This window comes from Schistocerca nitens, chromosome 7 (genome assembly GCF_023898315.1).
Source record: "Schistocerca nitens isolate TAMUIC-IGC-003100 chromosome 7, iqSchNite1.1, whole genome shotgun sequence".
NCBI lineage: Eukaryota > Metazoa > Arthropoda > Insecta > Orthoptera > Acrididae > Schistocerca > Schistocerca nitens.
The window spans coordinates 510,092,069-510,119,964 of record NC_064620.1 but is presented as its reverse complement, the minus strand read 5'-3'; positions in this window follow the sequence as shown (position 1 = coordinate 510,119,964).

The following is a 27,896-nucleotide window of genomic DNA, read 5'->3' as shown; positions in this document are numbered from 1 at the left end:
TCCATGTTTCACTTCCATACATGGCTACACTCCATACAATTACTTTCAGAAACGACTTCCTGACACTTAAATCTATACTCGATGTTAACAAATTTCTCTTCTTCAGCAGCGCTTTCCTTGCCATTTCCAGTCTACATTTTGTATCCCCTCTACTTCGACCATCATCAGTTATTTTGCTCCCCAAATAGCAAAACTCCTTTACTACTTTAAGTATCTCATTTCCTAATCTAATTCCCTCAGCATCACCCGCTTCAATTCGACCACTTTCCATTATCCTCGTTTTGCTTTTGTTGATGTTCATCTTATATCCTCCTTTCAAGACACTGTCCATTCCGTTCAACTGCTCTTCCAAGTCCTTTGCTGTCTCTGACAGAATTACGAAGTCATCGGCGAACCTCAAAGTTTAATTATTTCTTCCCCATGGATTTTAATTCCTACTTCGAATTTCTCTTTTGTTTCCTTTACTGCTTGCTCAATATACAGATTGAATAACATCGGGGATAGGCTACAAACCTGTCTCACTCCATTCCCAACCACTGCTTCCCTTTCATGCCCCTCAACTCTTATAACTGCCATCTGGTTTCTGTACAAATTGTAAATAGCCTTTCGCTCCCTGTATTTTGCCTTGCCACGTTCAGTATTTGAAAGAGTGTATTCAAGTCATTATTGTCAAAAGTTTAGCGCCAGATAATCCATCGCAAATATGAAATGCTGATACATTAATAACCGGTGTAATCACCAGAATGTTGAATGCAAACATCCAAACTGGCATGAATTGTGTTGTAGAGGTGCAAAAAAATTGTAAATTTGTGGTAAGGTCTTATGGAACCAAACTGCTGAGGTCATCGGTCCCTAAGCCTACACACTACTTAATCTAACTTAAACTAACTTAACGCAATGGACAACACACACACCCATGCCCGGGGAAAGGACTCGAACCTTGTACAGGTGCAAGATGTTAGTTTGTGGGATGGAAAAATGGCTCTGAGCACTATGGGAGGTCATCAGTCCCCTAGAACTTAGAACTACTTAAACCTAACTAACCTAAGGACATCACACACACCCATGCCTGAGGCAGGATTCGAACCTGCGACCGTAGCGGTCGCACGGTGCCAGACTGAAGCCCCTAGAACCGCTCGACAACACTAGCCGGCCGGTGGGATGGAGTTCCATACCTTCTGCACATGGCCGGTCAATACACGGACGGTGTACGCTGTTTGTAGATGGCGTTGGAGTTCTCGTCCGACGTGTTCGACTGGAGACAGATCCGGTGATTGAGCAGACCCAGGCAACATTTAGACACTCTGCAGAGCATGGCGGTACGTGGGAGAGCATTATCCTGTTAGAAAGCACTCCCTAGAATTCTCTTTACATATGGCAGCACTGCAGGTCGAATCACGAGATTGATGTACAGATTTGTAGTGAGACTGCGTGTGATAACCACGCGCGAGTGCTCCTACTGTCATATGAAATCGTGTCCCAGGCAGTAACTCGATAGGTCGGTGTGTATAGCACGCAAACATGTTGTTTATAGGTCCTCGGCTAGCCTCCTTCTAATCAACACACAGGCAACACTGGCACCGATACGGAACCATCTTTCATCAGAAAGTACAACAGACATCCACCCTCCCATCCAGTGAGCTCTCAGTTGGCACCACAGAAGTCGCAAGGGGCGGTGGTTTGGGGTCATTGGAATGCAAGCTACAGGGCAACTGGCTCGGAGCTGTCGAAGCAACCGATTTGTAACAGTTAGTTGTGTCACTGTGGTGCCAACTGCTGCTCCAATCGCTGTAGCACATGCATTATGATGCGCCAGCGCCATACGCTAAACACTATGGTCTTCCATCTCAGTAGTGCCACGTGGCCGTCGAGCTCGTTCTTCTTGCGACTGTACATTCTCTTGACCATCGCTGTACAGTCTCGTGACCACCGCTGCCAGTACTCATGTACAGTGTCCGCATTCTTGCCAAGTATTTCTGTAACATCGCAGAAGGGACACACAATTCCTCGCAGCCCTATTACACAACTTCGTCCAAAATCAATGAGGTATTGATAAAGATGTCTTTGTCACCTTATAGGCATTCTTGACTAACATCAAGCCGCCACGTCCAGTCTCAAAGGTAGTTGACGCTCAATATAATTACAGCGTATATTAAAGCAAACCTAGTTTGCATCCTCTTAGTGATGCTAATAGCTCGTTTCTTATGCAACTGGCGCGTAATTTTAGTACACAGCATCCTTCAGTTGTAGAAACACGCTTACCAACTTCCGTTTATGTCAACTTCTGGTTGGTATTGCGACTTCATTTCTGTCAAAGGAGTACCGTTTAGGGCCTTAGAAGTCAATCCCGTTGCGGTCTAAGATGAGTCCGTTACCCAGTCTTCCGTTTCCTCAATAAATAGTATATTCTCTATGTTAAGTGTACTTCAACGTATATCTGCATTACAAACGTTTACGCACTGTGTTACAACTGTCACTGATCATGGTCACAAATAATTATAATACACATCTGCCATCAAACGCTTGATAGTGGCGTAACGCCGAAATTGCAATAGCATATACTTTTACAGCCGTAAGTGCAAAAACAACATCCTCTAAATAATTTATATAGACTGAGGACAGATATTACAAATCTTTATTTTAAATGACATAGTTATATTCTGCATGTGTCAAGATATGGAAAACGAAACATTATTCTTTTCTCTAATGTACTGACGACGACTTACGGGTCAGTAGGAGAGAATAGTGGCTCTAACGGTAACATACGAAGGGGCTACAGTAACTTGGACTGTAGTAAAAGTACCTAGCTTAGCATCTAAACAGCTGTAGCGGTGCACTCAATTATTCAATACTGGCCATGAAAATTGCTACACCAAGAAGAAATGCAGATGCTAAACGGGTATTCATAGAACTGACATGTGATTACATTTTCACGCAATTTTGGTTCACTGATCCTGAGAAATCAGTACCCAGAATAACCACCTCTGGCAGTAATAACTGCCTTGATATGCCTGGGCATTGAGTCAAACAGAGTTAGGATGACGTTTACGGGTACAGCAGCCCATGCAGCTTCAACACGATACCACACTTCATCAAGAGTAGTGACTGGCGTATTGTGACGAGCCAGTTGCTCGGCCACGTTTTCAGTTGGTGAGAGATCTGGAAAATGTACTGACCAGGGCAGCACTCAAACATTTTCCGTATGCGGAAAGGCTCATACGGGACCTGCAACATGCGGTCGTGCATTATCCTGCTGAAATGAGGGGTTTCGCAGGGATCGAATGAAGGGTAGAGCCACGGGTCGTAACACATCTGAAATGTAACGTCCACTGTTCAAAGTGCCGACAATGCGGACAAGATGTGACCGAGACGTGTAACCAATGGCACCCCATACCATCACGCCGGGTGATACGCCAGTATGGCGATGACGAATACACGCTTCCAATGTGCGTTCACCGCGATGTCGCCAAACACGGATGCGACCATCATGATGCTGTAAACAGAACCTGGATTCATCCGAAAAAATGACGTTTTGCCATTCGTGCACCCAGGTTCGTCGTTGAGTACACCATCGCAGGCGCTCCTGTCTGTGATGCAGCGTCAAGGGTAACCGCAGACATGATCTCCGAGCTGATATTCAATGGTGCTGCAAACGTCGTCGAACTGTTCGTGCAGATGGTTGTTGTCTTGCAAACGTCCCCATCTGTTGACTCAGGGATCGAGACGTGGCTGCACGATCCGTTACAGCCATGGAGATAACATGCCTGTCATCTCGATGCTAGTGATACGAGGCCGTTGGGATCCAGTACGACGTTCCTTATTACCCTCCTGAACCCACCGATTCCATATTCTGCTAACAGTCATTGGATGTCGACCAACGCGAGCAGCAATGTCGCCATACGATAATCCGCAATCGCGACCGGCTTCAATCCGACCTTTATCAAAGTCGGAAACGTGTTGGTATGCATTTCTCCTCCTTACACGAGGCATCACAACAACGTTTCACCAGGCAACGCCGGTCATTTGCTGTTCGTGAATGAGAAATGGGTTGGAAACTTTCCTCATGTCAGCACGTTGTAGGTGTCGCCACCGGCGCCAAACTTGTGTGAATGCTCTGAAAAGCTAATCATTTGCATATCACAGCATCTTCTTCCTGTCGGTTAAATTTCGCGTCTGTAGCACGTCATCTTCGTGGTGTAGCAATTTCAATGGACAGTAGTGTAGTAAAATTGTCTGTAAATTGTGTGTGGTGCACAGCATCTATTCTTGTACTGGAGAGTATTTTTTATTCCACGCTAAAAAAAAATGATGATTCAGTAAAACACAAACGACTATCATCTGAATAAAAAGCTATATAACAATGAAACTATCAGAGTAAGAGTATTGTTACCCAAAATCCAATGCTTTTTCGATTGTCTGTTATTGAAGAAGCCTAATTTCGTCAACACAGACGTAAAAAAAGTTAAGTAATTATTTTAAAGACATCAGTAATCTGTGAAAGACAATGAAATTGGTTAAAGTGAATTTTGCGATAAATATGCAGAAATTTGTTTACGAACTAGAGGTAAATGTAATTCATATATTCAAACTTTTACTTCCTTATAGGCCTAGTTTTATAATGATGGGATACGTAACCAGCCAAGGGCCTACGATTTCTATACCAGCATTTGTCTGCTGTAATTGAGGAACTCGGTCGTAAAACATGGTATCTAACAATTTTTGCCAATTGGCGTTTTTGGCAATTTCGGACTCCTTACAGCTGATTTCATAGGTGTGAAGGAATCTGTGGGAGATGTGTACGTTGTAAGAAATTATGTTGTTGTTATATTATGGTAAGGGACAGCTGACTGCAGGTAAAACATTGTAAGTAACAAACATGGCGGCCCGACACAGTCTGTTCCGTAGTGATGAGGAACTTGAATCGAAAGTTTCGAGCGCTAACAACAATTCTGACTACAGTTCTTCCTGTAATGACGAAGATGAAAGCCCAGAGTATTATCCTGTATATGAGTGCAAACAAATCGGATGCAAATTATTCCTTAAAAAGGTAAGAACAGATGCCTTTATTTCTTAATCTGTTTGAAATAAAAGATGGTATGCACTGCACTTACCAAGTTTTACTGCCTGTTCCGTACCGAAACTTTTCAAAAACGGAAATTCTGAACGTTCCTTTCATCAAATATGAACTGAATATGTGGTAACCAAACTTCGTAAAACATAAACACAATGCATTATATAGAAATAACCGAAATAGGTTTTATTTTGACTCGCAAATTATAAGTACGTGCGAGGGTGACCTCGGTATCTACTAGAGTTACCATGTTTTACACCCAGTAGGTTAAATCACTCAGGATTTTTTCTATTATCATGGTGTAACTCAGCTCTTCAGAAGAAATGTCTACCTGAAACGTTTACACAACACTTTTACCTTACGTCCTGTAGTGTAACGACTTAAGCGCATGACTACCAAGCCAAAGGTCACGAGATTGAATCCTGGTCAGATCACGAAGCGTTTTCAGTTAATCTCCGGACCGATCGTTTTCAATAAGGTACGAATTACGCCAGATACAGCCGCGGTTCGGCTTCCGCGATGAACTGTAGATCCCTTCTCTTGCAGGTTGGGGATACGGGAACCTCCCAAGTGGCTTCAAGTTGATAGACTAGCAACAGAATCGGGAGGCACACGAGATTTTTATTATTATCCCTTGCACTTTTTTTTTTTAGAAAGAAGGGTAATCAGCTTTTCGATACAAGTATTCCTTGTTTTGTTTCAGAAATCGACCGCGCTCAATGTCAACCAGCATTGTGAATCGAAACCATGTACCAACAATCATCATGAAAACAATGCGGATGTAAGGTCACCTACTGCTTCTGGAAAATCTAATCCGTCTAGTAGAGACCGTTATGCAGGATCGTCGGTACATCTTGAACAAAAGGATACTGTAGATGATCAGGAAAAATCAAACAAAAAAGGTAGAAAAAGGAAACGTATGATCAACCAACAGGAAAAAATAAAAAATTAAGAAATTTAAGTAAAAGCTATTTGTCTTATCGAGGAAAAGGAAATCCACAAGCACCTCGAGAAGCAGGCCCAAATTGCCTTTGTAAGAAAAAATGTTTTTCACAGATTGATGCTGATGAACGACACTTGGTTCAAATGGTTCAAATGGCTCTGAGCACTATGGGACTTAACTTCTAAGGTCATCAACGACACTTGGTGTTTGAATAGTTCAATAGAATGGGAAACTTCAACATCCAAAACGTTTATGTATTTGGTCTAATAGATGTTTAAAAACTGTCAGAAGTACGAAAAAGAGTGGAAGTCCCTCTCGAAGAAAATTTACCATTACATACAATATCTTGGTTGAAGGGCAAAAAGTAGAAGTATGTAAAACTGCTTTCCTCAACATCCACGGACTGCAAAAAAGTAGGGGGAGAGTCGAAATTTTGGTTTAAAAAAAACAATGGCGCTCATACTTCACTATCAGATAATAGAGGTGCACATGGGCACCACGAGAAAACGTATTCAGAAGACGATATAAAAAATGTGCGTACTTTTATATCAAAACTTCCCAAATACGAAAGTCACTACACCAGGCGCAAAAATCCTTATAAGATGTTTATGTCTATGGAATACACAGTTAAACGTTGTTTTGAAGAATATACTCAGTTCTGTTCAGAAAGTGGTAGCAGTCCTGTATCTTCAGACAAGTTCAGAAGAATATTTACGGAAGAATTTAATATAGGATTCAAGACAGACATATGTAAGGACTTCGACTCAATGGGAATTGAACTGCAACAAGCCTAAAACGATAAAAATGACGCTTAAGTCCAAGAAATTGGACACAAAATCAAAAGACACCACCTACATGCTGCTGCTGGCCAAAAAGTTTTGCAAGTTGCCCCAGAGGACAAAGAAGCCCTTGTTCTAACATTTGATCTCCAACAGGCGTTTCCCATTCCAAAATTATCCACTGGACCTGCATTTTACATAAGAAAATTGTTTTGCTACAACCTCAGCATTCATGATTGCTCCAATAACGTAGGGTATTTTTATTACTGGGACGAGGCTACTGCTAGGAGAGGAAGTGATGAAATTGCAAGTTGCATATTGAAACACTTCACCGTGAATGACATACAGTGTAAGAGACTGATAGTAATATTGTGGTGTCACTGCCAGACACCACACTGGCTAGGTGGTAGCTTAAATTGGCCGCGGTCCATTAGTACATGTCGGACCCGCGTGTCGCCACTGTGTGATCGCAGACCGAGCGCCACCACACGGCAGGTCTCGAGAGACGTACGAGAACTCGCCCCAGTTGTACGACGACGTTGTTAGCGACTACTGACGAAGCCTTTGCTCTCATTTGCCGAGAGACAGTTAGAATAGCCTTCAGCTAAGTTAATGGCTACGACTTAGCAAGGCGCCAATTGTATCAGTGCATGTATCTTAAGAGTCATTTGTATAGTCAAGAGAGATGTACCAAAGGAAGCATTAAAAGTTAAGTATATTCCAAAGATACGTATTTTCTTTATAGTATTCAATACGTATCCTGTTCCAGACTTGACGCCAGTCGGCGTGTGTGTACGCGTGCCTTTCGGCTTCCTCCTCAGTGTGGCGTGACTAGCTTGTTACGCCTCAACAGATTGACGACGAGGATTACAGGATCGTGTTCTTTCTACTTGCTTTGCTCTGAATTATTTGTGTCATGGCTTCGCCACATTCTCCAGATGTACTGTCCGAATTTTATCGCTTGCAGACTCAGCAGACGCAGGCCTTATTGTATGCCCTTGGACAGCTCGTCCAGGGTCAACGTGCGCTGCAAAACGATGCGGCCGCCGCCGCTTCCTCGCTACCGCAGCCAACACACGCGGTTGCACCTCAGTTTCGTAGCTTTGACGCAGCCCACGAGACCTGGCCGGAATGGTCTCGACAATTCGGATTCCATCTAGCCGCCTACAGAATACAAGGTCATGAGCGGCAGCCATTTTTGCTTTCTTGTGTCGGTGTGTCCACCTACCGTGTGATAGTGAAATTGTTTCCCCGACGCGACGTAGCAACTCTGTCCTACGAAGAAATTTTGTCTGCTTTGGATGCCTATTTCAAGGAAACAGTTAATGTAGTTGCAAAAAGGTATACGTTCTTTCGTACCAAACGTACGGCCGGTCAGACTAATAGGGAGTGGGTTGCAACATTGCAAGGACTTTCTAGGGATTGTGATTTTGCATGTGAATGTGGACTTCCGTATCCCGATACTATGGTGCGTGATGCAATAGCACAGAACGTTTCTGATGTCCGCATACGGGAACAGATTTTGAAACTAGTAAATCCCTCCCTTCAACAAGTGATAGACATTTTAGATAGGCAAGACACACTTGACTTTGCTCAGGAATCATTTTAAACTTCGTCAGCAGTGTGTCACATTAACCGGCCCGCCGGGCGCGCAGCACGGGACGTTAAACGGCCCTCGCGCACGTCCGAGCAGCTGCAGCCTAGCTCGCAAACACGTGTGCCGCGTAAGCAGGCCAATGCCGTGCTCAAATCATGCCCACGGTGTGCAACTCGACTTTCGCGTGAAAATTGCCCGTCACGCCAAGCTATTTGCTTTTACTGTCATAAGAAAGGACATGTTCAAAGTGTTTGCCAGAAAAAGCTAAGATCAGACACTCAAAACCATTCCAGGCCCTTTGCTTCGCGCCGGAATCGAACCAGGGACAATCAGGCTCGTGAACCTTCGCCCATGGGCATTCATGTCGTTACTTCCACCCCGTCCGATGCCACTTTCTCTAACAGTGACTGTGTTCGTCCCACAAAAAGTGTGCATCGACGTCGCCGGAACTCCTGTAAAGTCGCAAGTGCTTCTGTACCTGTATCAGTTCAAATTGCACGTGAAAGTCGCTCTTGTCGTCAGCAGGACAATACACTTTTTGTAGACTTAGACTTTGGAGGCAAAGTGATCCCATTCCAGCTCGATACCGGAGCTGCAGTTTCATTGCTTAATAAAGACAAGTACAAACAACTGGGCAAACCTCCGTTGCGTGCCGCAAATGTTCAGCTCAATAGTTACTTAGGACAGCAGATACCTGTGTTAGGACAGTGCAGCCTTCTTGCCACATACAAGGGACAAACAAAACTTGTGTCATTTTACGTTCTTCGTTCTTCTTCTGCAGTGAACTTGTTTGGTTTAGATTTATTTCAGTTGTTTAACTTGTCTATAGTCAATCAGGTCGTATTCGTGAACCAGACTGTGCCTTCCGCCAGTGTTTCTCGTCTTTGTGAAGAATTTGCAGACATTTTTGCACCGGGCCTTGGTTGCGCTAAGAACTATGAAGCACATTTGGAACTGAAAGTGAACGCGCAACCGAAATTTTTCAGAGCGCACAATGTTCCCCACGCATTGCGTGATGAGGTCGCAAGAAAATTACACGGTTTAGAATCTCAAGGTGTAATTGAACGTGTGCAGGCTTCTCTCTGGGCCTCACCCTTAGTAATTTTGCCAAACCCTTTCGGAAAATTGAGACTTTGTGTGGACTTCAAGGCAACTGTGAATCCACAACTTGTGACTGCAACTTTTCCTTTGCCCTGCCCGGAAGATCTTTTTGACAAACTGTGCCCGGGAAAGTATTTTTCGAAATTGGACCTAGCAGATGCGTACTTGCAAATACCGGTGGACATAGAATCCCAGCGCGTCTTGGTGGTTAACACGCATCTTGGATTGTACCGATTCAAAAGACTGCCATTCGGGTGTGCATCCGCCCCTGCATTGTTTCAGCAATATTTACAAACTGTTTGTGCGTCAGTCCCTACTGCTGCGAACTATCTGGACGATATTGTGATCTCCGGAAAGACAGAAGCCGAACATTTAGCCAACCTACAAACGTTATTTCAGGTCTTGCGACAAAATGGTCTTCGCTTGAGGAAGGACAAATGTGTGTTTTTTGCTCGTGACTTACCATATCTGGGCCATGTTATCAATGCCCAAGGCATACATCCGAGTCCAGAGCACCTCCGTGCCATACAGGAGTTACCTTCGCCGCAGAACTTGAAACAGCTACAGAGTGTGTAGGGAAAAATTAACTACTATGCCAGGTTTGTGCCGCGCGCTTCTTCCATTTCAGCTCCGCTTCATCGCTTACGCCGTAAAGGTGTTCCGTTCGTCTGGACGACGGAATGCGAACGCGCCTTTCGCCAGTTGAAATCGGCGTTCCTTTCACATACTAGCCTTACGCCATTCGATCCCCAGAAACCCCTTTTGTTGATGGTCGATGCATCGGAATTCGGAATCGGTGCTGTGCTTGCGCACAAAGATGGATCGCATGATCGTCCTATTGCCTTTGCTTCAAAATTGCTCTCGTCTGCGCAACGCAATTATTCCCAGATGGAGAAAGAAGCTTTAGCTCTCGTGTTTCGTGTTACTAAGTTCCATGATTTCTTGTATGGTCGTCACTTTACCATCATCACAGACCACAAACCTTTGACATCGCTTTTTCATCCGAACAAGCCTGTACCTCCACGTACAGCGCAGAAATTCATTCGCTAGTCTCTTTTCCTCTCGCAGTACCGCTACGATATCTTGTATCGGTCCACTACTAGGCACGGAAACGCTGATGCGTTGTCCCATTTGCCTGTTGCTGAGGGTAAAGCATTCGATTCAGACTATTGTTTCCGACAATGGCCCACAATTCATGTCCACAGAATTTCAGTCATTCTGCAGGGCCAATGGTATTCAACATCTGACGTCCGCGCCGTTTTCGCCTCAGTCAAACGGTGCCGCTGAACGGTTGGTCCGGACTTTCAAGTCACAGATGTTGAAGTTGAAAGAGTCGCATTCTAGGGAGGACGCATTGTTGCTCTTTTTGTCTTCGTATCGCTCTCAGCCCCGCGATGGTCGCTCGCCGGCTGAGTTGCTCCATGGTCGTCCTCATCGAACCTTGATGTCTTTGCTGCATCCGCCGCATCAGGTTCCAGTGCAGCGGCAGACTACTGCCTTTGCTCCTGGCGACATCGCAACTATCGCGGTTCACGGCGTTGGCTCGCAGGGCGCATTCTTCGCTGCCTCGGCCGCGCGATGTAATTGGTTTTGGGGGCCTCTGGTGAGGTGCGTCGGCATCTCAATCAGCTGCGCCTCTGTCGTCGCCTGGGTTCTGCCGCTCCCCGTCTGCTTTCAGCGACGGTGCCGTCCGGTCAGCGCCCTGGGGTCCCATCTACTGGCTCGCCTCATCCCCAGGTGTTACCGACGATGCCTTCCATTTTGCCTCATGGCGACGCGCCGCCGCCGCCGCCTGTTCTCCCGCCGGCGCCGCCCGCAGTGGACGCATCGCTGCAACCGCCTGGCGCCTCCCTGGGTCACGCGCCGCCGCTCGCTTCCCGTGACCGGCTGTCCTCCGCCATGGAACTCTTGCCCGCTCCGGACCAGATGTCGTCTTCGCCCGTCGGGTGCCCCGGCCACATGGAGGTCGACCCTTAGGCCCCTCCTGTCTCTCTACGGGCGCATACTCCGCATGTTGACGTGCACCCTGGACTAGGTTTTCAGGCGTTTCCTAGCTCCCCTCGGACCGAATGGCCGGGTGCGGGTGGCACGGCCTCGCCTGTTGTTAGGCTCCCCACCTCATCGCATACGTCAACATGGGGTCCTCCCCACGGCGGGCAGTAGCCTTATCACACGACCGTTCGCCGGTTTGCGGGGGAGGAATGTGGTGTCACTGCCAGACACCACACTGGCTAGGTGGTAGCTTAAATCGGCCGCGGTCCATTAGTACATGTCGGACCCGCGTGTCGCCACTGTGTGATCGCAGACCGAGCGCCACCACACGGCAGGTCTCGAGAGACGTACGAGAACTCGCCCCAGTTGTACGACGACGTTGCTAGCGACTACTGACGAAGCCTTTGCTCTCATTTGCCGAGAGACAGTTAGAATAGCCTTCAGCTAAGTTAATGGCTACGATTTAGCAAGGCGCCAATTGTATCAGTGCATGTATCTTAAGAGTCATTTGTATAGTCAAGAGAGATGTACCAAAGGAAGCATTAAAAGTTAAGTATATTCCAAAGATACGTATTTTCTTTATAGTATTCAATACGTATCCTGTTCCAGACTTGACGCCAGTCGGCGTGTGCGTACGCGTGCCTTTCGGCTTCCTCCTCAGTGTGGCGTGACTAGCTTGTTACGCCACAACAAATATCAGGTAACTGCTGTGGTGAAAATAAAAACTAGATAATAGTTGCTGTCTGGCTTAAATTATTCGCAAGTTGCCGTGTAAAACGTGTTGAACATGTCTTTCCAGTAGTTGGACATACTATGTTGCCATCAGATAGAGATTTCGGCCGAGTAGAGCAATATGTGAGGGATCACATTCAGTATGTGTACTGCTCGGGGGAATGGGGACAGATCTTGAAAAACGCCCAACGCTCACCTCCCTTTAATGTGTACAGAATGCAGCAGGGAGATTTCTTTCAAGTTTCTTCACTGCAGGCATTGTTTAGAGCACCCAAGAACGTAATTGCTGCGTTTGTCAAACCAGATTCTCTGACTGTTTATAAATCATATTTCGGATCTGGTGAAGAAATATCATTGAAGCTGAAAGTTCGTCTCTTACAGAAGATTTTCTGGGGAAATTTAACGCACCTCTTCCACTGCTGTATAGTACACCAATACCAGTCAATAAGGATGTCCTCAGCCTGTACAAGTATATTCCAAAGGCATATCACGGATATTACACGAGCTTAGTTCCCGAGCATTAAATGTAAAATTATTGTACCTAAAAACTACTAATAAAACAATTGGTAATGCAACTTTTGGCTACTTTATTTTTATTTCCAATGTGATTATCATTTTACACCACTGTATTGTAAACATCCTGGTAAGGTTCCATCTATGTGGTAACTGCAACGTACCAGAAGCAACATTTAACGTCAGTTGTTGTGAAACATGGTATCTGGCAGATAACAAGCTAGCAATGTCTCGTACGTGAATGAAAAATATGGCATCTACGGGCGTCTTTCCTCTGATTGTAGTTCTTATATTCGCAAACAAAATGTTATGAGGAGCAGCTAAGACGAATTTTACTTTTCAGTACACATAGAATATCTGTGCAGCATAATTATGTGAGTTTTGTCAGAGCAAAGTATTTGATATTTTCCTCAAAACGTAACAGCTGATTTCCCGTAAGTTTTCATTTTGTTGGTTACCATGTTTTACGACCGAACGCCTCAATTCAGCAAAGCATGGAAAACCTAAATCAGGATGGCTGGTTGTACGCTGCACAACACAATGAAAGCGTCACTTTGCTTGAAACGCCGTGATTGTCTACCAGGGCGAAGTAGAAGTTAGAAATCTGACTCATGCTCAGTTGTGCTCAATGGCCCACAACCATTATATGAGATGTCACAGCAACGGTATGAATTTACGCATGATCCCTAACTTGATCTCTGAATGAGAGCAAGCCATCTGAACGGAAACATCCCTATACAGGAAGGGAGAGGCCTTAGATGGTGTGCTCACAAGAGCCTTTCAACTCCCAGCTGCTTACGTTCTTCAGAGTTGTTTACCACTGCCTTGTAGAAAGCAGCGTTTGACAGAATCCTGTCTGTACTACAGTTATAAGGTTTATAGGTTAAAACAGAAACCGGCCACAAGTAAGAGATTAGAAAAGATTTTTTAAAATTCAACCCTTACCAGTTCCGTACTACAAAACAATCTTCAGAGGCGTCTTACAAATTTTCTTGCTGTCCTGCTGGAACCTCGTTTTGTAGTCGTTATTGGTTTCGTGCACTAAGATTAAGAAATGGTTCAAATGGCTCTGAGCACCAAGGGACTTACCATCTGAGGTCATCAGTCCCCTAGAACTTAGAACTACTTAAACCTAACTAACCTAAGGACATCATACACATCCATGCCCGTGGCAGGATTCGAACCTGCGACCGTAGCGGTCGCGCGGTTCCAGACTGTAGCGCCTAGAACAACTCGGCCACTCCGGCCGGCTAAGATTAAGAAAGAGTGCTTCGTTCAAATTTCGGTAGACTTACAAGAGATCTTCACAGAAATCTAAATGAAATTATATTAGAGTCACTGAAACATCAAATATGGCAAAACCTTACGTGGTGTCCATTTCAAACAAATCAATTCATCGTGTTCCTGTGTTACACAATTTAAAGTTTCCGTATTTTGGTACCTGCGCTATGTGAATGCTGTTACATTCTTGGAAAACAGCTTGAACAAAGTTCAACAAGCAAGGCGGTAGGACTTATTATATAATTTAATTTCTTGCCGAGTATGATTAAAGCTTCATGACTATCCGTGGTACAATGAACGGTACATTACGGCATTATCAAATGTTCAAATGTGTGCAAATTCCTAAGGGACCGAACTGCTGAGGTCATCGGTTGCTAGACTTACACAGTACTTAAAGTAACTTATGCTAAGAACAACACACACACACACACACACACACACACACACACACACACCCATACCCGAGGGGGGTCTCGAACCTCCAGCGGGAGGGGCCGCGCAATCGGTGCATGGGCTGGCCGGTGTGGCCGAGGGGTTCTAGGCGCTACGGTCTGGATCCGCGAGACCGCTACGGTCGCAGGTTCGAATCCTGCCTCGGACATGGATGTGTGTGATGTCCTTAGGTTAGTTAGGTTTAAGTAGTTCTAAGTTCTAGGGGACTGATGACCTCAGAAGTTAAGACACATAGTGCTCAGAGCCATTTGAACCAATCCGTTCATGGCGCCCTAAACCGTGCAGCCACTACGTGCGGCTAAGGCATTATCCAGAGATTCTGAACTATGCAGGTGAAGTCTTTTCGTGGTACCTAAATAGTGATGACTCTCTCTATTCATGGGAATGTTCTATCGATGCAGTAGTGTCTAAGTACAGTGAGGTGACAAAGGTTATGGTATACCTCCTAATATCGTGTCAGACCTCCTCCTTCCCGCTGTAGTGCAGCAGCTCGATACGGCATGGACTCCACAAGTCACTGGAAACCCCTGCAGAAATACTGAGCCATAATGCCTCTATAGCCGTTCATAACTGCGATAGTGTTGCCTGTGCAGGATTTCGTGCACAAACTGACCTCTCGGTCATGCCCCATGTCGGACGATCTGGGTGGTCAGATCATTCATTTGAATTCCCAGGATGTTCTTCAAACCAACCGCGAATAGTTATGGCCCGGTGACTTGGCGCTTTGTCATCCATAAAGATTCCGCCGTTATTTGGGAACATGAAGCCTATGACTGGCTGCAAATTGTCTCCTAGTAGTCGAACATAAACATTTCCAGTCAGTGATCGGTTCAGTTGTACCAGAGAACCCGACCATTCCATGTAAACAGGACCACACCAATATGGACTTTGCGTCACACTCGAGCCCTGCCATCAACTTTTGCCAACTCGTCTGACCAGCCCACGGTTTTCCAGTCGTCTAGGTTCCAACCATTGTACCCGTGGTCTAGGTGTAGCCTCTTTGATTCATTATCAAAAACGTCTTCGGTCCCGGGTTCGATCCCCGCCACTGCCTAAATTTTGATAAATAATCAGCATTGGCGGTCGAAGACTTCCGGCATAAGAAGTCAGCCTCATTCTGCCAACGGCCTTGTCAAAGAGGGCGGAGGAGCGGATAGAGGTTCAGGGCACTCTCTTGTCCTAAGGGGTGGGAAATTGCCCCTAAAAGGCGGAAGAATCAGCACTCATCAACGACATGAGAATGCAGAAGGCAATGGAAACCACTGCATTAAAGACACGTAGCGTGTATCCACAGGACATGTGGCCTGTAATTGAAGAAGTGTCGTGATGATCTCTCCATTGGCTAAAGATTCCGGAATAGTCCCCCATTCGGATCTCCGGGAGGGGACTGCCAAGGGGGAGGTTACCATGAGAAAAAGATTGAATAATCAACGAAAGGATAACGTTCTACGAGTCGGGGCGTGGAATGTCAGAAGCTTGAACGTGGTAGGGAAACTAGAAAATCTGAAAATGGAAATGCAAAGGCTATATCTAGATATAGTAGTGGTCAGTGAAGTGAAGTGGAAGGAAGACAAGGATTTCTGGTCAGACGAGTATCGGGTAATATCAACAGCAGCAGAAGATGGTATAACAGATAACAGGTGTAGGATTCGTTATGAATAGGAAGGTAGGGCAGAGGGTGTGTTACTGTGAACAGTTCAGAGACCGGGTTGTTCTAATCATAATCGACAGCAGACCAACACCGACAACGATAGTTCTGGTATACATGCCGACGTCGCAAGCTGAAGATGAACAGATAGAGAAAGTGTATGAGGATATTGAAAGGGTAATGAAGTATGTAAAGGGGGACGAAAATCTAATAGTCATGGGCGACTGGAATGCAGTTGTAGGGGAAGGAGTAGAAGAAAAGGTTACAGGAGAATATGGGCTTGGGACAAGGAATGAAAGAGGATAAAGACTAATTGAGTTCTGTAACAAGTTTCAGCTAGTAATAGCGAATAACCTGTTCAAGAATCAAAAGAGGAGGAGGTATACTTGGAAAAGGCCGGGAGATACGGGAAGATTTCAATTAGATTACATCATGGTCAGACAGAGATTCCGAAATCAGATACTGGATTGTAAGGCGTACCCAGGAGCAGATAGATCGTAATATAGTAGTGATGAAGAGTAGGCTGAAGTTCAAGACATTAGTCAGGAAGAATCAATACGCAAAGAAGTGGCATACGGAAGTACTAAGGAATGACGAGATACGTTTGAAGTTCTCTAACGCTATAGATACAGCAATAAGGAATAGCGCAGTAGGCAATACAGCTGAAGAGGAATGGACATCTCTAAAAAGGGCCATCACAGAAGTTGAGAAGGAAAACATAGGTACAAAGCAGGTAGCTGCGAAGAAACCATGGGTAAGAGAAGAAATACTTCAGTTGATTGATGAAAGGAGGAAGTACAAACATGTTCCGGGAAAATCAGGAATACAGAAATACAAGTCGCTGAGGAATGAAATAAATAGGAAGTGCAGGGAAGCTAAGACGAAATTGCTGCAGGAAAAATGTTAAGACATCGAAAAAGATATGATTGTCGGAAGGACAGAGTCAGCATACAGGAAAATCAAAACAACCTTTGGTGACATTAAAAGCAACGGTGGTGACATTAAGAGTGCAACGGGAATTCCACTGTTAAATGCAGAGGAGAGAGCAGATAGGTGGAAAGAATACATTGAAAGCCTCTATGAGGGTGAAGATTTGTCTGATGTGATAGAATAAGAAAAAAGAGTCGATTTAGAAGAGATAGGGGATCCAGTATTAGAATCGGAATTTAAAAGAGCTTTGGAGGACTTACGGTCAAATAAGGCAGAAGGGATAGATAACATTCCATCAGAATTTCTACAATCATTGGGGGAAGTGGCAACAAAACGACTATTCACGTTGGTGTGTAGAATATATGAGTCTGGCGACATACCATCTGACTTTCGGAAAAGTATCATCCACACAATTCCGAAGACGGCAAGAGCTGACAAGTGCGAGAATTATCGCACAATCAGCTTAGCAGCTCATGCATTGAAGCTGCTTACAAGAATAATATATAGAAGAATGGAAAAGAAAATTGAGAATGCGCTAGGTGACGATCAGTTTGGCTTTAGGAAAAGTAAAGGGACGAGAGAGGCAATTCTGACGTTACGGCTAATAATGGAAGCAAGGCTAAAGAAAAATCAAGACACTTTCATATGATTTGTCGACCTGGAAAAAGCGTTCGACAGTATAAAATGGTGCAAGCTGTTCGAGATTCTGAAAAAAGTAGGGGTAAGCTATAGGGAGAGACGGGTCATATACAATATGTACAACAACCAAGAAGGAATGATAAGAGTGGACGATCAAGAACGAAGTGCTCGTATTAAGAAGGGCGTAAGACAAGGCTGTATCCTTTCGCCCCTACTCTTCAGTCTGTACATCGAGGAAGCAATGAGGGAAATAAAAGAAAGGTTCAGGAGTGGAATTAAAATACAAGTTGAAAGGATATCAATGATACGATTCGCTGATGGCATTGCTATCCTGAGTGAAAGTGAAGAAGAATTAAATGATCTGCTGAACGGAATGAACAGTCTAATGAGTACACAGTATGGTTTGACAGTAAATCGGAGAAAGACGAAGGTAATGAGAAGTAGTAGAAATCAGAACAGCGAGAAACTTAAGATCAGGATTGATGGTCACGAAGTCAATGAAGTTAAGGAATTCTGCTGCCTAGGCAGTAAAATAACCAATGACGGACGGAGCAAGGAGGACATCAAAAGCAGACTCGCTATGGCAAAAAAGGCATTTCTGGCCAAGAGAAGTCTACTAATATCAAATACCGGCCTTACGTCTGGAGTACAGCATTGTATGGTAGTGAAACATGGACTGTGGGAAAACCGGAACGGAAGAGAATCGAAGCATTTGAGATGTGGTGCTATAGACGAATGTTGAAAATTAGGTGGACTGATAAGGTAAGGAATGAGAAGGTTCTACGCAGAATCGGAGAGGAAAGGAATATGTGGAAAACACTGATAAGGAGAAGGGACAGGACGATAGGACATCTGCTAAGACATGAGGGAATGACTTCCATGGTACTAGAGGGAGCTGTAGAGTGCAAAAACTGTAGAGGAAGACAGAGATTGGAATATGTAAAGCAAATAATTGAGGACGTAGGTTGCAAGTGCTACTCTGAGATGAAGAGGTTAGCACAGGAAAGGAATTCGTGGCGGGCCGCATCAAACCAGTCAGTAGACTGATGACAAAAAAAAAAAAAGAAAAAAAAAAGAAAAAAAAAAGAAAAGAAAAAGAAAAAAAATGGGTCCAACCGACATGATGGTCACGAGCCCAGGATGATTATGAATTTTGGTTTGTGGGGCTTTCGACTGCGCGGTTATCAGCGCCTGTACAAATTCCCAACCTTTGCTCAGTCCAATCTCGCCACTTTTACGAATGGATGAAATGATGAGTCATCTCGATGCACTTTAAAATCCTCGACCCCTCCAGGAATCGAACCCGGGACTCCGTGCTCCGGAAGCGAGAACGCGACTGCGGGACCACGAGCTACGGACACGAGCCCAGGAGAAGTGCTTAAGGCGATGTCGTGCAGTTAGCTGCCATTGCCCATTACCGCCGAATTTCGCCGCATTGCACTAACGGGTATGTTCGTCTAACGTCCGGCATTGATTTCTGCAATAATTTCACGTAGTGTTGCTTGTCTGTTAGCACAGCCAACTCTACGGAAACGCAGCTGCTCTGGGTCGTTAAGAGAGGGCCACCGAGTGCCGTTGTCTGCGGTCGGAAGTAATGCCTGAAATTCCTTAACGATTTCCGAAATCGAGTCTCTCGTGCGCCTAGCTTCAACTCCGCATTCACGTCGTGCCGCCATAATCACGTCCGAAACCTTGTCACATGAATCACCTGAGTACTAAAGACAACTCCGCCCCCGGACAGGAGCAGGGAGTACAGGTTACCCGCCGGCGAGAGTGGCCGAGCGGTTCTAGGCGCTTCAGTCTGGAACCGCGAGACCGCTACGGTCGCAGGTTCGAATCCTGCCTCGGGCATAGATGTGTGTGATGTCCTTAGGTTAGTTAGGTTTCAGTAGTTCTAAGTTCTACCCGGCCGAAGTGGCCGTGCGCTTAAAGGCGCTGCAGTCTGGAACCGCAAGACCGCTACGGTCGCAGGTTCGAATCCTGCCTCGGGCATGGATGTTTGTGATGTCCTTAGGTTAGTTAGGTTTAACTAGTTCTAAGTTCTAGGGGACTAATGACCTCAGCAGTTGAGTCCCATAGTGCTCAGAGCCATTTGAGCCAATCTAAGTTCTAGGGGACTGATGACCTCAGAAGTTGAGTCCCATAGTGCTCAGAGCCATTTCAACCATTTGAATAGGTTACCCATGACGAGGCCCTGTTACACAGAGTTTGTGCACGTGTGAACAGCTTGGCCGCGCCTGCCCACGCGCATTCGGCGGAAATGTCGCACAGTCTACACCCCGGCAGCCTTACTCCCAGGCCCACTCCTGCTCACCTGTGCCTGTGGGCTCCCAGGAAATGTGGAACAGCCTACTTAAGTATTAGAGGAACAAATGTGGAATTGGGAAGTATGCGATTTTCGACAGAAGACAATCCTTAATGTAGATTTCTTTGAACAGTGGGAAATATTCACTGATATGAATAGTCGTAAACAGGAGCAGTAGTCATTTACGGGACCGGTGCTAGGTGTTTTGCCACCCTAGGCGATAGCTGAAAAATGAGGCCTCGTCTTTTTTACTGCCATCGGTCTCCCGCATAAACTCCACCCTCCACCACCACCACCATCGACATCCAACGGCACAACAATGCAAATCTCCTACCATTCTTTTCATCATTAAACTAAGGTGAGTAGACGTCCTCTTTTTGTGGTGACACCCCTTAATTTTCATTTGTCCTCAATTCTCTTAAAACTGACAGAGGACAACAAATATCTTCAATTTCTTATTTTTGGCCAATTTTTTTTGAAATTTCACAACATTATTGAAATAGGAACAATAAGCTGAACATTTTAAACTAAAACTCTACTCACTATATCAGTGCAATGAATGTTTTGCATCAGTTACTTATTTTATTTAATTGTAACAAAATGGACTAATAAAGTTGTGGAACTATTTTCTGATGCGAATCAATTTCTCTGTGAATTTAGGAATTGCGCTATGCTGATGGTAGACATGCCAAAGCATCAAACTAGGTCATCTGCGTAATCGTGGTGTTATTTCGTTTCTATTTTAATGGGAATATTTTTAGATTGAGGAATGAAACTCATCTTTTTCAGCATCCAGTTTCTTGACGCACTGTTTGCACTTTCTGTTGAGAGTTCTACAACTTTTATCAGGCACCCCAGTGGCTCTGCAGTATAAGCGATTTCCGTTTCGTACTCAGTAGCGGCCGTTTTAGTGCTGAGGTAGGTTGAGGCAATAGGCTATGTTTACTTTCATCAAAGTAAGTAAGATTTATTAAGTAACCGTTCCGTGTGCCTTTGAAAATAATTCCGTGTTTTAATTTGTCTTCCTTTCAAAGGTTACATTAAATTTCGTCGTATTGTGCCATAAAAAAGCCCAAATATTTGAAACGTCATTTCATCAACGTCTGCACCTAAGATGAAACCCCAGATTTTTACATTCACTTATTTGTTCCATGATTTGACTGACTATTAGAATTTTGGTTTTAATTGGTTCTGATTCTCGAAATGTCATCTCTTTTGTTTTACTTGTGGAAATTATCATATTACATTACCGCATGTAACAGTTCCCTTGGTGAGTTTATGTCTGTATTTCATTTTTATGACCTCGCGCTCAGAAAAAAACAAAATCAGAAAAAGGAAAGTTGTAAGATTTACATTATTAGTAATAAAAGTATCGTTTAAACTCTTAAGCCCATTATTAGGGTTCCGTTCCTCAGTCGGTGAAAACGGAACCGTTATAGCATCACTTCGTTGTCCGTCTGTCCGTCCGTCTGTCTGTCTGTCTGTCTGTTTGTCAAATAGTAAAAAATCCATATTCTCAGGAATGTGTAAATGTATAAAGCTGAAATTTGTGTCACATAGTACGATCTAAGGTTCCTTAGCGATGTAAAAAATTGAAGGTTCTAGGTCAACGCAGTCACATATTTTGATACTAGCTTATTCACTTATCGAATCTTACGGATGGCCTAAATACACTCCTGGAAATTGAAATAAGAACACCGTGAATTCATTGTCCCAGGAAGGGGACACTTTATTGACGCATTCCTGGGGTCAGATACATCACATGATCACACTGACAGAACCACAGGCACATAGACACGGGTAACAGAGCATGCACAATGTCGGCACTAGTACAGTGTATATCCACCTTTCGCAGCAATGCAGGCTGCTATTCTCCCATGGAGACGATCGTAGAGATGCTGGATGTAGTCCTGTGGAACGGCTTGCCATGCCATTTCCACCTGGCGCCTCAGTTGGACCAGCGTTCGTGCTGGACGTGCAGACCGCGTGAGACGACGCTTCATCCAGTCCCAAACATGCTCAATGGGGGACAGATTCGGAGATCTTGCTGGCCAGGGCAGTTGACTTACACCTTCTAGAGCACGTTGGGTGGCACGGGATACATGCGGACGTGCATTGTCCTGTTGGAATAGCAAGTTCCCTTGCCGGTCTAGGAATGGTAGAACGATGGGTTCGATGACGGTTTGGATGTACCGTGCACTATTCAGTGTCCCCTCGACGATCACCAGTGGTGTACGGCCAGTGTAGGAGATCGCTCCCCACACCATGATGCCGGATGTTGGCCCTGTGTGCCTCGGTCGTATGCAGTCCTGATTGTGGCGCTCACCTGCACGGCGCCAAACACGCATACGACCATCATTGGCACCAAGGCAGAAGCGACTCTCATCGCTGAAGACGACACGTCTCCATTCGTCCCTCCATTCACGCCTGTCGCGACACCACTGGAGGCGGGCTGCACAATGTTGGGGCGTGAGCGGAAGACGGCCTAACGGTGTGCGGGACCGTAGCCCAGCTTCATGGAGACGGTTGCGAATGGTCCTCGCCGATACCCCAGGAGCAACAGTGTCCCTAATTTGCTGGGAAGTGGCGGTGCGGTCCCCTACGGCACTGCGTAGGATCCTACGGTCTTGACGTGCATCCGTGCGTCGCTGCGGTCCGGTCCCAGGTCGACGGGCACGTGCACCTTCCGCCGACCACTGGCGACAACATCGATGTACTGTGGAGACCTCACGCCCCACGTGTTGAGCAATTCGGCGGTACGTCCACCCGGCCTCCCGCATGCCCACTATACGCCCTCGCTCAAAGTCCGTCAACTGCACATACGGTTCACGTCCACGCTGTCGCGGCATGCTACCAGTGTTAAAGACTGCGATGGAGCTCCGTATGCCACGGCAAACTGGCTGACACTGACGGCGGCGGTGCACAAATGCTGCGCAGCTAGCGCCATTCGACGGCCAACACCGCGGTTCCTGGTGTGTCCGCTGTGCCGTGCGTGTGATCATTGCTTGCACAGCCCTCTCGCAGTGTCCGGAGCAAGTATGGTGGGTCTGACACACCGGTGTCAATGTGTTCTTTTTTCCATTTCCAGGAGTGTATATACGTCATTAAGTTGGTACAGAATCCTCAGTGCGCTAGTACTGCACGCACCAGGCGAATTTTTAATGACCATGTCAATTGTTGTTGTGGTCTTCAGTCCTAAGACTAGTTTGTTGCAGCCCTTCACTCTAACGTGTATAAGCCTCTTCACCTATGAATAATTACTGAAACCTACATCCATTTTCATTTGCTTCATGTATTCGTCCCTTGTTCTCCCCTCCTTCCCCCCAACCCTACAATTTTTACCCCTCACACTTTCTCCATCACCAAAATCACGATTCCTTCATGCCTCTGGCTATGTCCTGCCAACCGGTCCCTCCTTTTTGTCAACATGTGAATTTCATTTTTCCTAATTTCGATTCAGTACCTTCTCATCAGCTACTATATCTACTCTTCTAATCTTCAGAATACTGCTGCGGCACTGCATTTCAGAACCGTCAACTCTCTCTGTCTGAACTGTTTATCATCGACATTTCACATCTATACAAGGCTATACTGCATTCGATAAAGACCTCCTAGCACTTGAATTTATATTAGATGTTAACAAATTATTATTTTTCAGAAATGATTTTCCGTCTATAGCTACTCTCCATTTTACGATGGGCTATCAAAACGCAATGCAACCCTTTCTTTCTGAAAGCAAGTTGGTTTTACTCAGGATTCTAATACACTATATTATTCCCCACTCTTTTTTAGCGTCTAGGAAGCCTGCATACTCGGTTCGCAAGACAAACAATCATACAAATCGTATTAAGGAGTTTTATTGCAATAAGGAAACAGGCAATACTTAACTTTGGCTATTACACAAATGTGTCGCAAGCAAAGGGCTACATGCAAAATACTCAACCTTCTACAGTATAAAAAATCCCAGGTCTGTGCTACATAGAGAGCACAAGCGAAGAGACTGGAGTTGACGCTGCTATCGGAGTTGCTAATCTTGAAGCTACTGTTGAACTGGGCCGCCACCAATCGGTCGCGGCTCTTATCTCCTCTTCACATAGGGACCTCTGCTATCTCCTTGTCGTCGTGGAGAGAGGTCTGGTCAGCATACGATTGGCTGACGTCCTCTCACAGCCATCTCTTCTCTGTCGTTCCCGACAGGCGTGCCGGCTAATGACTTTTAAGCCGTAACACTTTTTGCTACAAAACCCTATTTTTTAACACAGTCTCCGTTCAATGTGGCGGCGTAATGCCACCTTACGGTGAGGGACTGTATGCCCGCATAGTACCACTCTCCTAGCATAGGTCGGAGCCAATGCCTTGATGCATGAATAACTTCCCAGTCATACACGTACTGCTTCCCGCAGAGTATATCCTTTATTGAAGCAAACAGATGGAAGTCGGAAGGTGCGATTTCCCGGGCTGTAAGGTTTGTCCGGAAGATCCAGGCTGTGGGGTAAATCAGAGCTGGACGTGGTGGCCGAGCGGTTTTAGGCACTACAGTCTGGAACCGCGTGACCGCTACGGTCGCAGGATCGAATCCTGCCTCGGGCATGGATGTGTCTGATGTCCTTAGGTTTAAGTAGTTCTAAGTTATAGGGGACTGATGACCTCAGAAGTTAAGCCCCATAGTGCTCAGAGCCATTTGAACCATTTTTGGTAAATCAGAAAGAACAGTCCAGTGAAGTTTTACGAGCTCCTCTCGGCTGTGCAGACTTGTGAGAGGTCTTGCATTTCTGTGATGACGAAAACGTTTCAAAAGTGTGCGGCCGGCCGGCACACGGGAGGAAAGTGAAGTTTCGCGACTTTGTTGCGACGACTATATACCCCTCGCCCAACGACTCACCGTGCTTTCGATCGCAGCTCCCTTACAGACGCCAGTTTTAAGGCTACGTGTAGCTCTGCTACCTAACTGAACTTCACTAAACTATAGTAGGACTATTCCACAATGTTCCACAGAAAATTTCGTATTTTTTTCAACTGAAATTGGCCTGGAAAAAACTGTGTTGATTACTAACTGAACGCCCCTCGTACTTCTCTACTTCAGCCGTGATCAGTTACTTCGTTTCCATCTTCTAGTTTTTATGTCTCAAATAATTCAAATGGCTCTGAGCACTATCGGACTTAACGTCTGAGGTCAACAGTCCCCTAGAACTTAGAACTACTTAAACCTAACCAACCTAAGGACATCATACACATCCATGCCCGAGGCAGGATTCGAACCTGCGACCGTATCAACAGCGCGGTTCCGGACTGAGGCGCCTAGAACCGCTCGCCCACAGCGTCCGGCTTTTATGTCTCATTTCCTAAGGTAATTCCTTCTGCTTCACCTGATTTACGAGGTGCGACAATAAAGTAATGAGACTGATGTGAAAAGAACGTTGCTTACCGTTTTAGTGAAGTTTAGTGTTGTCTCCAAAGTAGTTGCCTTCTGATTGCACACACTTTTTCCAGCGCTTCTGCCATTGATGGTAACATTTCTGGAACTCATCTTCTGTAATATCCTCCAAGACCCTTGTCACAGCTTTTTAGACATCTTGTTTTGTTTGAAAATAGTGTCCCTTGACCGCCGTTTTGACTCTTGGAAATAGTAAAAAGTCGCACGGAGCGATATCTGGTGAATAAGATGGCTGTGGTAGTACTGAATTTTGTTTTGAGGTTAAAAATTGCTGCACTGATAGAGCAGTATGCGATGGCGCATTATCGTGATGCGGAATCCAATTATCAGCAATGTTGACATGGATTACTCGATAAATAGTACAATTCTCAAGGCTGTCAATTCAACTAAGTACCTGGGTGTTACAATTACGAACAATTTCAGTTGGAAAGACATCATAGATAATATTGTGGGGAAGGCGAGCCAAAGTTTGCGTTTCATTGGCAGGACACTTAGAAGATGCAAAAAGTCCACTAAAGAGACAACTTACACTACACTCGTTCGTCCTATGTTAGAATATTGCTGCGCGGTGTGGGATCCTTACCAGGTGGGATTGACGGAGGACATCGAAAGGGTGCAAAAAAGGGCAGCTCGTTTTGTATTATCACGTAATAGGGGAGAGAGTGTGGCAGATATGATACCCGAGTTGGGATGGAAGTCATTAAAGCAAAGACGTTTTTCGTCGCGGCGAGATCTATTTACGAAATTTCAGTCACCAACTTTCTCTTCCGAATGCGAAAATATTTTGTTGAGCCCAACCTACATAGGTAGGAATGATCATCAAAATAAAATAAGAGAAATCAAAGTTTGAACAGAAAGGTTTAGGTGTTCGTTTTTCCCGCGCGCTTTACGGGAGTGGAATCGTAGAGAGATAGTATGATTGTGGTTCGATGAACCCTCTGCCAAGCACTTAAATGTGAATTGCAGAGTAATCATGTAGATGCAGATGTAGATGAAGAACTCTTTTACGAGATCTTTCTAAAATTAATTTGTGGTAATATTGGTTAACTGTTTGTCCAGGAGGCACCCACTGTTTATGAACAACTCCCTTGGAATCAAAGAAGCACACAAGAATGCATTTCACTTTTGACTTTGACATGGGGGCTTTTTTTGGTTTGGGGGATCCCTTTGAGCACCATTGCGAACTTTGGCGTTTTGTCTCTGGATCTTACTGAAAAAACCAACTTTCATCACCAGTGATAACATGGCTCAACAGTTCTGGATTGATTTCCGTTTGCTCTAACAGATCGGCTGAAACATTTTTCCGTGTTTCTCGCTGTTGTGGTGTGAGATATTTGGGGACCATTTTTCCACAAATCTTTCTCATATCAAGATCTTCAGTTATTATTAGACTAACCGCTTCTCGACTGATGTTCAGTTCCTCTGCAATCATTTTCACGGAAAATCTTCGGGTTCGATTCCCGGCGGGGTCAGGGATTTTCTCTGCCTCGTGATGACTGGATGTTGTGTGATGTCCTTAGGGTAGTTGGGTTTAAGTAGTTCTAAGTTCTAGGAACTGATGACCATAGATGTTAAGTCCCATAGTGCTCAGAGCCATTTGAACCATTTTTGATAATCTTCGATCAGATCGTACTTTTTCACACACCCTGGCCAAGTTGACATCCATCCATGAGGTTGATGGTCGTCCACTGCGGTCTTCATCTTCAACATTCGTTCTGCTTTGTAACCATCCCGTCTCCTCTACATCTCTTTTGCTACGCAACCTTCCGTTTTACAATAACCTATGAAACGTTCCCTTAGGACTTCTCCCCCTTGCTTAATAATAACAAATGAAATCTTCCCTTTGAAATTAATTCTCTTTCTCAATCTTCGCATACAAATTTAAATGCTGCTTATTAAAAGTAATTATTTCGACGAAACATAGAATGTGTCGTCGTCGTGGCCCTCAGTCGTTACCTGCAATAACCCAACACTGTTCCTTAACTTTTTTACTGTTACTGAATCGCCATCTGACTGCTACATGGAACTGCGACATTAATATACTTACTCTGTTTTACTATACTCTATTAGCTGCTGGCGGGCTGTCATAATAAGTGGCTGTATTTATTACCAAAGCTGATGTTATTCTGTTAAGGCGCTCAGTCCGGAACCGCGCGACTGCTACGGTCGCAGGTTCGAATCCTGCCTCGGGCATGGATGTGTGTGATGTCTTTAGGTTAGTTAGGTTTAAGTAGTTCTAAGTTCTAGGGGACTGATGACCACATAAGTTAAGTCCCATAGTGTTCAGAGCCATTTTGACGTTATTCTTTAATAGCAAAGCTGACCTTATTCTTTAATTAATTTCACTGCCGTTACGTAATTGATAGTTAAACTTTTTCGTGCAACAATAAAATTTTGCAAAGTTTTATGTTGATGGTTTTTGGAATGGATTATAATCAGTAATGCAATATTGCTGGCAAAAATTAATTATATTCTGAA